Raw genomic sequence first — 9,210 nt, 5'->3', positions numbered from 1 at the left:
TTTTTTCAACCTCGTTGATTCCTGTCACACCTTGGCTCTTTTTCCATCCATACTGCAAATAGTCTGTGTTGGTTTGGGCTAATCGGGGTTCCTCCCAAAAAGATGCAGGGAGTTGACGTTTCCTCATGGGTACCTGTTCTTGCTTACTGTTATCACTGTCTACAGTTGGGGTTTGAGCCATCCTTGCGTTCTCTACGTCTTGCGCATCCGAACCCCCTTTTTCATTGATGCACGTCGTGCTCGGGTGAATTGTCTCCAATGAATACGCGCTGGACTTGTTCACCACATCTTTGGCGATGCTAGACTCCGTGGACCTGTGTGTGTGGCATCTGGGCATCCGAGCGTATTTCTGAGAAAAACGCTTGAGCTGTTTCTGCAGGTATTTCCTGTGGTCCACAGAGCGCCTGCAAGGGGCTGATTTGTCCAGAGCCGCCTTGATGTCACTGGATGCCAAGTTTACAAAGTTCAGTAACGTTTTCACCTCGCTGTCTGCACTTGCCATTTTACAGTGTAAATATTTTAATCCATAGGCCTACTACCAAAAACGTCCATGCAAATTATATTCTTCTTCATCTTTAAAATCTGAAAAAAATGAATGGCATCATAAGATATAAATATTTAAGAAAAATATTCAGAACTTGATATACTCACATTATTTGTTGTTCATAACGGCACAATAATCACACAATTACGCACAGGGCCTAATAAAACAGTAATTACGCATAGCCTAACAACACGTAGGTTGCAAATTATCCATTCATAACCACAAATATAACTTACCATGTCCCCTGTTGAGGATTCTCATTCCTGTCTCTCTCCCAGAAGTAGTCTGAGTGCTTCAACAAGTTGAATGAATATAAACTGCGTGTAGTGTTGGTGCTTTCCTTGAACCAATCAGCGACCTCAGTCCCCTCACAATGCACCCCAATCAGCCTCGGAGCCCCCGGTATTGAATTCTTTGCCATCGCAAATTGTTGTCACGGAGATCCTCCAAGAAAAGCGGCTAATAGATGCAATATTTCTGCCCGGTCTTCCGCGCGCTCATGGAACACCCTTACAACAGTTTATCCAAACTTCTAAATATGCCCCAAGAACTACCGTGCATGATTAGTCTGACATAGGCTGTTAATGGAATGGGTATGCTTCATCACTGCGAGACAATATTCGTTTGGCTACTTTCAACTGTTGTGATCTAGCCGGGGGCTAGAGTGCTGTCAGATGTAGGATTTGGTGGGGGTGGGGAGGGGGGGGATCTAAAGAGCACATATCCATGGAAAGGGGGGTTGAGCGCTCAAGAATCTTGTCTTTCTGTTTGCCCCCTCAATCGAGCGACACAAAAGCTGAATTACTCATTCAAACCTCGCGGGACAAAAGGAAAGGAGCTGGATAGCACTCCTGCATTTGTAGTCAAACATTTAGAGACTTAAATCGAGTCGTCATGAAGGAGAAAGAGTTAGACAAAGCCCATAGAATTGCCATCAGTAAACATTTTCCTGTGTCATATTAGTGGGTCTCCATGGCTCCTTCTGGCCCGCGGACAATAGCACAAGTTTGCACACTCGAATACTGTCACCCTGCCAACGGTAACAAGTGCCAAAAACAGGACAATCCCCGGGGAAAGCAAGGGCTCTGCGGGGAAGGTTGCAATAGAGGAGGAAAAGGGGACCTGTGAAATGCTAATTTCGGTCCATCCCCTTATTGAAGAAAAAAAGAGTACCTATCGTTCCATTGAACAACCACCTCAGTGTGGCATGAGATGTGAGGCAACCGTTTATCTGGTAAGTAACCTACACCGCATGACCATAACCACAATTACCGCTCTGCTGCCATCAGCCCTGACTGCAGAACATTTCATATTAATATTTTCTGACTTCTCAGAGTCAAATTAAAAGTTAATATATTGTAATGTTTGCATCTGCAATGCAATGTCTCTATAGGCATATCATATGTTATGACTAATACTATACTAACTTGTTATTTCTCTCAGGATGTATAACCTCCATAATGTGTGAATCAAATATACTGTATCTTGACTAGTCCAGTGCCTGGTATGATGGGGTGATCTCTCATCTACTGCTCAGGCTGTTGGCCCTTGGAGAGGCAACAGGACCCTACTGTCCCCGTCTCTTCTTTATTCACCTCTCTGTTCCTCTCAAAGGGCCAATTAACAATTGTGCACCCCTCCCCTGCCCTGTCGCCCTACTCCTGTGCTTTTGAAGTGACAGAGAGAGAAAGGGGAAGTATAGTGGTACCAATAAACAATAAATCCCACTCTGTGTCCCTGTCCTCATGCCAGTTTGAGTAAGATGGATGGAAGAGAGGTTTGTCAGCCATTTCAAATTGTATGTGATGTGTTATGGGACCCAGGGTAGATTATAGAATAATGAAGTGCTGAACCTCATCAGAAATATGACTGGAAAGGAAGCACTAATCAATTCAAAGTCAATCACTGTAAAACACTGTTGCTCTTATCCTTGTGTAATAAGACTTATTTCCGGTACTCTTGTAACTTTGTGTTGCTGTTATTAGACAGATAAGATTGTAATCACACACCACAATCAACGTAGTAACCACAACAACCTCCCTGGTTCTTGGTTGCCAATCGGTCACTGAGTTGACAGCACAAGACTCCCCCTTGCCCTCTGACCCCCAGACAGCACTGCTCTCTGGGTGTTACACCAGCACCCTCATTAGCATATGGCACATCCACTTAACACACTCCAGCCTGACATACTTCCACACTCCAGCATCACTAATAAACACTTTACATTATGACACTTGTACATGTAGTAATGCTGTAATTACTTTAGTAACAACATTATATTAATTTGTTATTTATGTTAATATCATATCCTGACACATATTGCATCATATTATACAGTGTTTTTAGTATTTTAATCTCTAACCACTTAACCCCCTAATTGTCATGTGTTGATGCACAAGTATAAATATACACTATTTGGGTAAATCAGATTATTCTTACATTATCAACTCTGCCACTAGATGGCAATAAACCTCTACAGTCTAGAATGCAGTAATGAGGACAAACAAGTCAGTGCTGTATAAAGCTTTGTTTAAGATAACACTGAGGGACCATATTTTGATGTTATTGAACATTATTTAATATCAGTAGTTACTTTGAAATTGTTATAATTACTTAAGAGCAAACCCAGAAACTCCTTAAACCGTTTGTCTTTTTAGTTTATGTATCCTTTATATCATGTACAGGTTACCTCATTGGGATTAAAAATGTATTTTACAAGAAAGACTGGTCACAAGATGACAGGTCTTTAGTGGGTATGAGTACTTCATTCTATAGTCTGCACTGTAGACTACACTGTATGATACTGTAATAAGGTAAACAACCAATCTATCTTGATTAGCAAAAGACAGCAAGAGGGTCTTATCCTGAATTCTGTGTGATGTTTGTCTCTATGGAGCGTGTGGATGTGAAGGATGGTGTTGTGGCACTGGCAGGTGTTTTGTGGTTGCTGAAATCAAATGGAGTAAGCAGGGCAGGAAGTGGATGATGTAGAGCTTCTTTCTTGTCTGTTAATCGATGCAGGGATAGACTGGAGTAGAGGATAGAGGAGCAAAACCACTAAACAGCTCCCTCAGGAGAACTCAAACCATCTAGAGAAGACATGTATACCAACACTTAAGATTTCAGAATCTGAAAAGGTATTTTTTACTGCCGTGCCAGTATTCATCAATGTGTAATCAGCTTTAATGCAATCCTCTCTGGATGTGCCCATTTGATAGCAGCAAATGTTTGTTTCCTACAAGACGGAATGCATTGCGTTGCTGCAGTATACTTGTTGACTGAATTGTTCTTCATCAAAAAGAACTTGAATAATTGGATTGGGTGCCAACAGCGTTCTTAAATGCCAGGTCTTGTCCAACTTATCTCATGACAGAGGGGCTGCGAGCTCTGTCATTTATACTGCACTAGTAAGTAGATCATTAAATGCCAGGTCTTGTCCAACTTATCTCATGACAGAGGGGCTGCGAGCTCTGTCATTTATACTGCACTAGTAAGTAGATCATTAAATGCCAGGTCTTGTCCAACTTATCTCATGACAGAGGGGCTGCGAGCTCTGTCATTTATACTGCACTAGTAAGTAGATCATTAAATGCCAGGTCTTGTCCAACTTATCTCATGACAGAGGGGCTGCGAGCTCTGTCATTTATACTGCACTAGTAAGTAGATCATTAAATGCCAGGCCTCCCCTCTGGCCACCTCCCTTATAATGAGCAGATTGCTTGTCATATAGGCATATAACAACGGTGCTTTGACTTGATTAAATTTATATATATATATATATTCAAAGGAAATATTGAGTCTGAAATTGGGTGTTAGAAATATTAATTAAATACCACATCAAAAATAATTCCCCTTTGCCACTGCAATAGAAAAGTCAATAGAGTTCGATGTGCTGTGTAAATAGTCATACCTTCATTCATGGTCCATAAATTAAAGTCAACATTAATTTATTACCCTCCATACATAGTATTCTCCCCCATCATGTTTAGTTACCACAGGAATGGGTAATGATGTGAGGAAAGTAGACTAGACATCACATTAAAGAGTTAATTGACATCAGGCTAGCCAGTGTTTTCCCCTCCAGAGTGTTTAGAGTAGATTTGTCTAATTAGAAGAAGTAATTTACCTTTAGTATGCATAAACCATTTCCACTCTGTGCTGATCATGGAGATATGCGAAGAGGAGGAGAATTATATGGAGACAAGCAGGTAAGGGGAGTACAACATTGGCTTGTCCACTGAGGTCGTGAGAGAGACACTGTAAACATGGACTAGACTCAGTGGATAACGGTGTCCTGTTATTTACAGAAGACTGCATGTACATCCAAATTGTTACACAACTTCCCTCTCCTACTGTTCCTTCGGAAGGGTCTGCAATTGGCCAACCTGGTCTCAGAACAAAACGTGTTATATGTTACTAAAATCAGTGCAACTCCAGTTAATATATGTTACATTAGGTTATATTACATTGGTCTACCAATGTAATAGCGGTCGTACAATATGATAGGAATTGTAGGACGTATGGTATGTTACAAATTACAATTTGTATGATATGTTGTCTTAATGACTCGCCCTGTAGCATTCACATCTGTAGCCATGAAATGCCTTGAAAGGTTGGTCATGGCTCACATCAACTATAAAAATAGAGTCGCATACTATATATAAACTCACAGTAATTTATTGGGTAAATCACCAAAGTTTCGGCATCGCTGTGCCTTCTTCAGGCTCACATCAAACCCATCATCCCAGACACCCTGGACCCACTCCAATTTGCATATTGCCCCAACAGATCCACAGATGATGCAATCTCTTTTGCACTCCACACTGCCCTCTCCCACCTGCACAAGACGAATACCTACGTGAGAATGCTGTTCATTGACTATAGCTCAGCGTTCAACACCTGTCACGCCCTGGCCTTTGTTATATTGATTTTCTTTATTAGTTTAGTTAGGTCAGGGTGTGACATGGGGGATGTTTGTGTGTTTTGTCTAGTTTAGGGTGTGTGTATTGTTTAGGGGGTTTGTAGAATGTATGGGGTTGTGTTCAGTGTAGGTGTTTAGGAAAGTCTATGGTTGCCTGGTTTGGTTCTCAATCAGAGACAGCTGTTTATTGTTGTCTCTGATTGGGAGCCATATTTAAGGCAGCCATAGGCTTTAGGTGTTTGTGGGTAATTGTCTATGTTTAACGTTTGTAGCTTGTGTATGCACTAACGTTTGTAGCTTCACGGTCGTTCGTGGTTTGTTGTTTTTTTGTATAGTTTGTAAAATTGTTTTGTTTCGTGTTCATCTTCGTTATATAATAAAAGGGAAGATGTTTTCATATCACTCTGCGTATTGGTCCGATCCATGCACCTCCTCAGACGAGGAGGAGAACGAACGTGATAGAATTACCCACCAGAACGGGACCAAGCAGCGTGTCAAGCGGCAGCAGGAACATACACAGGATTTGTGGCAATGGGAGCAGGATCTGGACTATACTACGTGGGAGGAGATCGACAGGTGGGCGATCGACCCAGGGCGAATGCCGGAGCCTGCCTGGGATTCTCTGGAACAGTGCGAGGAGGGATACCGGTGAATGGAGGCAGCACGACAACGCGGTAGGAAGCCTGTGAGTCAGCCCAAAAAAATTCTTGGGGGGGGGGGGGGGGGGGGCTACAAGGGAGTGTGGCGAAGTCAGGTAGGAGACCTGCGCCAACTCCCCGAGCTTACCGTGGAGCGCAAAAGTACGGGCAGACACCGTGTTATGCGGTAGAGCGCACGGTGTCTCCTGTACGTGTGCATAGCCCGGTGCGGGTTATTCCACCTCCCCGCACTGGCAGGGCTAGATTGGGCATTGAGCCAGGTGCCATGAAGCCGGCTCAACGCGTCTGGTCTCCAGTGCGTCTCCTCGGGCCGGCATACATGGCACCAGCCTTACGCATGGTGTCCCCGGTTCGCCTACACAGCCCAGTGCGGGTTATTCCACCTCCCCGCACTGGTCGGGCTACGGGGAGCATACAACCAGGTAAGGTTGGGCAGGCTCAGTGTTCAAGGGAGCCAGTACGCCTGCACGGCCCGGTATTTCCGGCACCACCTCCCCGCCCCAGTCCAGTACCACCAGTGCCTACACCACGCACCAGGCTTCCTGTGCGTCTCCAGAGCCCTGTTTCTCCTCCACGCACTAGCCCTGTGGTGCGTGTCTCCAGCCTATTATCACCAGTGCCTACACCACGCACCAAGCCTCCTGTGCGTCTACAGAGTCCTGTGCATCCTGTTGCTGCTCCCCGCACTAGCCATGAGATGCGTGTCCCCAGCCCGGTACCACCAGTTCCGGCACCACGCACTAGGCCTAATGTGCGTCTCCAGGGTCCAGTATGCCCTGTTCCTTCTCCCCGCACTAGCCTTCAGGTGCGTGTCCCCAGCCCGGTACCACCAGTTCCGGCACCACGCACCAGGCCTACAGTGCGCCTCAGCCGGCCAGAGTCTGCCATCTGCCCAGCGGCGCCTGAACTGCCCAACGCCGTCTGAGCTGTCCGTCTGCCAAGCGCCGCCTGAACTGCCCGTCTGTCCTGAGCCTTCAAAGCCGCCCGTCTGCCCTGAGCCTTCAAAGCCGCCCGTCTGTCCTGAGCCTTCAAAGCCGCCCGTCTGTACTGAGCCTTCAAAGCCGCCCGTCTGTCCTGAGCCTTCAGAGCCGTCTGCCAGACAGGAGCCGCTAGAGCCGTCCGCCAGACAGGAGCCGCTAGAGTCTTCCGCCAGACAGGAGCAGCCAGAGCCTTCCGCCAGACAGGAGCAGCCAGAGCCTTCCGTCAGACAGGAGCAGCGAGAGCCGCCAGCCAGCCATGAGCAGCCAGAGCCGTCAGCCAGCCATGAGCAGCCAGAGCAGTCAGCCAGCCATGAGCAGCCAGAGCAGTCAGCCAGCCATGAGGAGCCAGAGCCGCCAGCCAGCCATGAGCAGCCAGAGCCGCCAGCCAGCCATGAGCAGCCAGAGCCGCCAGCCAGCCATGAGCAGCCAGAGCCGCCAGCCAGCCATGAGCAGCCAGAGCCGCCAGCCAGCCATGAGCAGCCAGAGTCTACCGCCAGCCATGAGCAGCCAGAGTCTACCGCCAGCCATGAGCAGCCAGAGCCTACCGCCAGCTATGAGCAGCCAGAGCCTACCGCCAGCCATGAGCAGCCAGAGCCTACCGCCAGCCATGATCCGCCAGAGCCGTCAGACAGCCAGGACCCGCCAGAGCCGCCAGCCAGCCAGGATCCGCCAGCCAGCCAGGATCCGCCAGAGCCGCCAGCCAGCCAGGATCCGCCAGAGCCGCCAGCCAGCCAGGATCCGCCAGAGCCGCCAGCCAGCCAGGATCCGCCAGCCAGCCAGGATCCGCCAGAGCCGCCAGCCAGCCAGGATCCGCCAGAGCCGCCAGCCAGCCAGGATCCGCCAGAGCCGCCAGCCAGCCAGGATCCGCCAGAGCCGCCAGCCAGCCAGGATCCGCCAGAGCCAGCCAGCCAGGATCCGCCAGAGTCAGTCAGCCAGGATCCGCCTGAGCCATCTGCCAGTCATGAGCTGCCCCTCAGTCCGGAGCTGCCCCTCAGTCCGGAGCTGCCCCTCAGTCCGGAGCTGCCCCTCAGTCCGGAGCTGCCCCTCAGTCCGGAGCTGCCCCTCAGTCCGGAGCTGCCCCTCCGTCCAGTGGCGCCCTCTGGGATGGTATTCAGTCCGGGACTCGCCGTTCCAGAGGCGCCACCAAAGCGGGTAGGGACTATGGTGGAGGGGGGTCCATGTCCCGCACCCGAGCCGCCGCCATAGGAAGGCCCACCCGGACCCTCCCCTTCTGTGTCAGGTTTTGCGGCCGGAGTCCGCACCTTTGGGGGGGGGGGTACTGTCACGCCCTGGCCTTTGTTATATTGATTTTCTTTATTAGTTTAGTTAGGTCAGGGTGTGACATGGGGGATGTTTGTGTGTTTTGTCTAGTTTAGGGTGTGTGTATTGTTTAGGGGGTTTGTAGAATGTATGGGGTTGTGTTCAGTGTAGGTGTTTAGGAAAGTCTATGGTTGCCTGGTTTGGTTCTCAATCAGAGACAGCTGTTTATTGTTGTCTCTGATTGGGAGCCATATTTAAGGCAGCCATAGGCTTTAGGTGTTTGTGGGTAATTGTCTATGTTTAACGTTTGTAGCTTGTGTATGCACTAACGTTTGTAGCTTCACGGTCGTTCGTGGTTTGTTGTTTTTTTGTATAGTTTGTAAAATTGTTTCGTTTCGTGTTCATCTTCGTTATATAATAAAAGGGAAGATGTTTTCATATCACTCTGCGTATTGGTCCGATCCATGCACCTCCTCAGACGAGGAGGAGAACGAACGTGATAGAATTACCCACCAGAACGGGACCAAGCAGCGTGTCAAGCGGCAGCAGGAACATACACAGGATTTGTGGCAATGGGAGCAGGATCTGGACTATACTACGTGGGAGGAGATCGACAGGTGGGCGATCGACCCAGGGCGAATGCCGGAGCCCGCCTGGGATTCTCTGGAACAGTGCGAGGAGGGATACTGGCGAATGGAGGCAGCACGACAACGCGGTAGGAAGCCTGTGAGTCCGCCCAAAAAAATTCTTGGGGGGGGGGGGGGGGCTACAAGGGAGTGTGGCGAAGTCAGGTAGGAGACCTGCGCCAACTCCCCGAGCTTACCGTGGAGCGCGAAAGTACGGGCA

This window comes from Salvelinus namaycush, chromosome 28 (assembly GCF_016432855.1).
Source record: "Salvelinus namaycush isolate Seneca chromosome 28, SaNama_1.0, whole genome shotgun sequence".
NCBI classification, from domain to species: domain Eukaryota; kingdom Metazoa; phylum Chordata; class Actinopteri; order Salmoniformes; family Salmonidae; genus Salvelinus; species Salvelinus namaycush.
Note: the sequence above shows the minus strand (reverse complement) of the source record.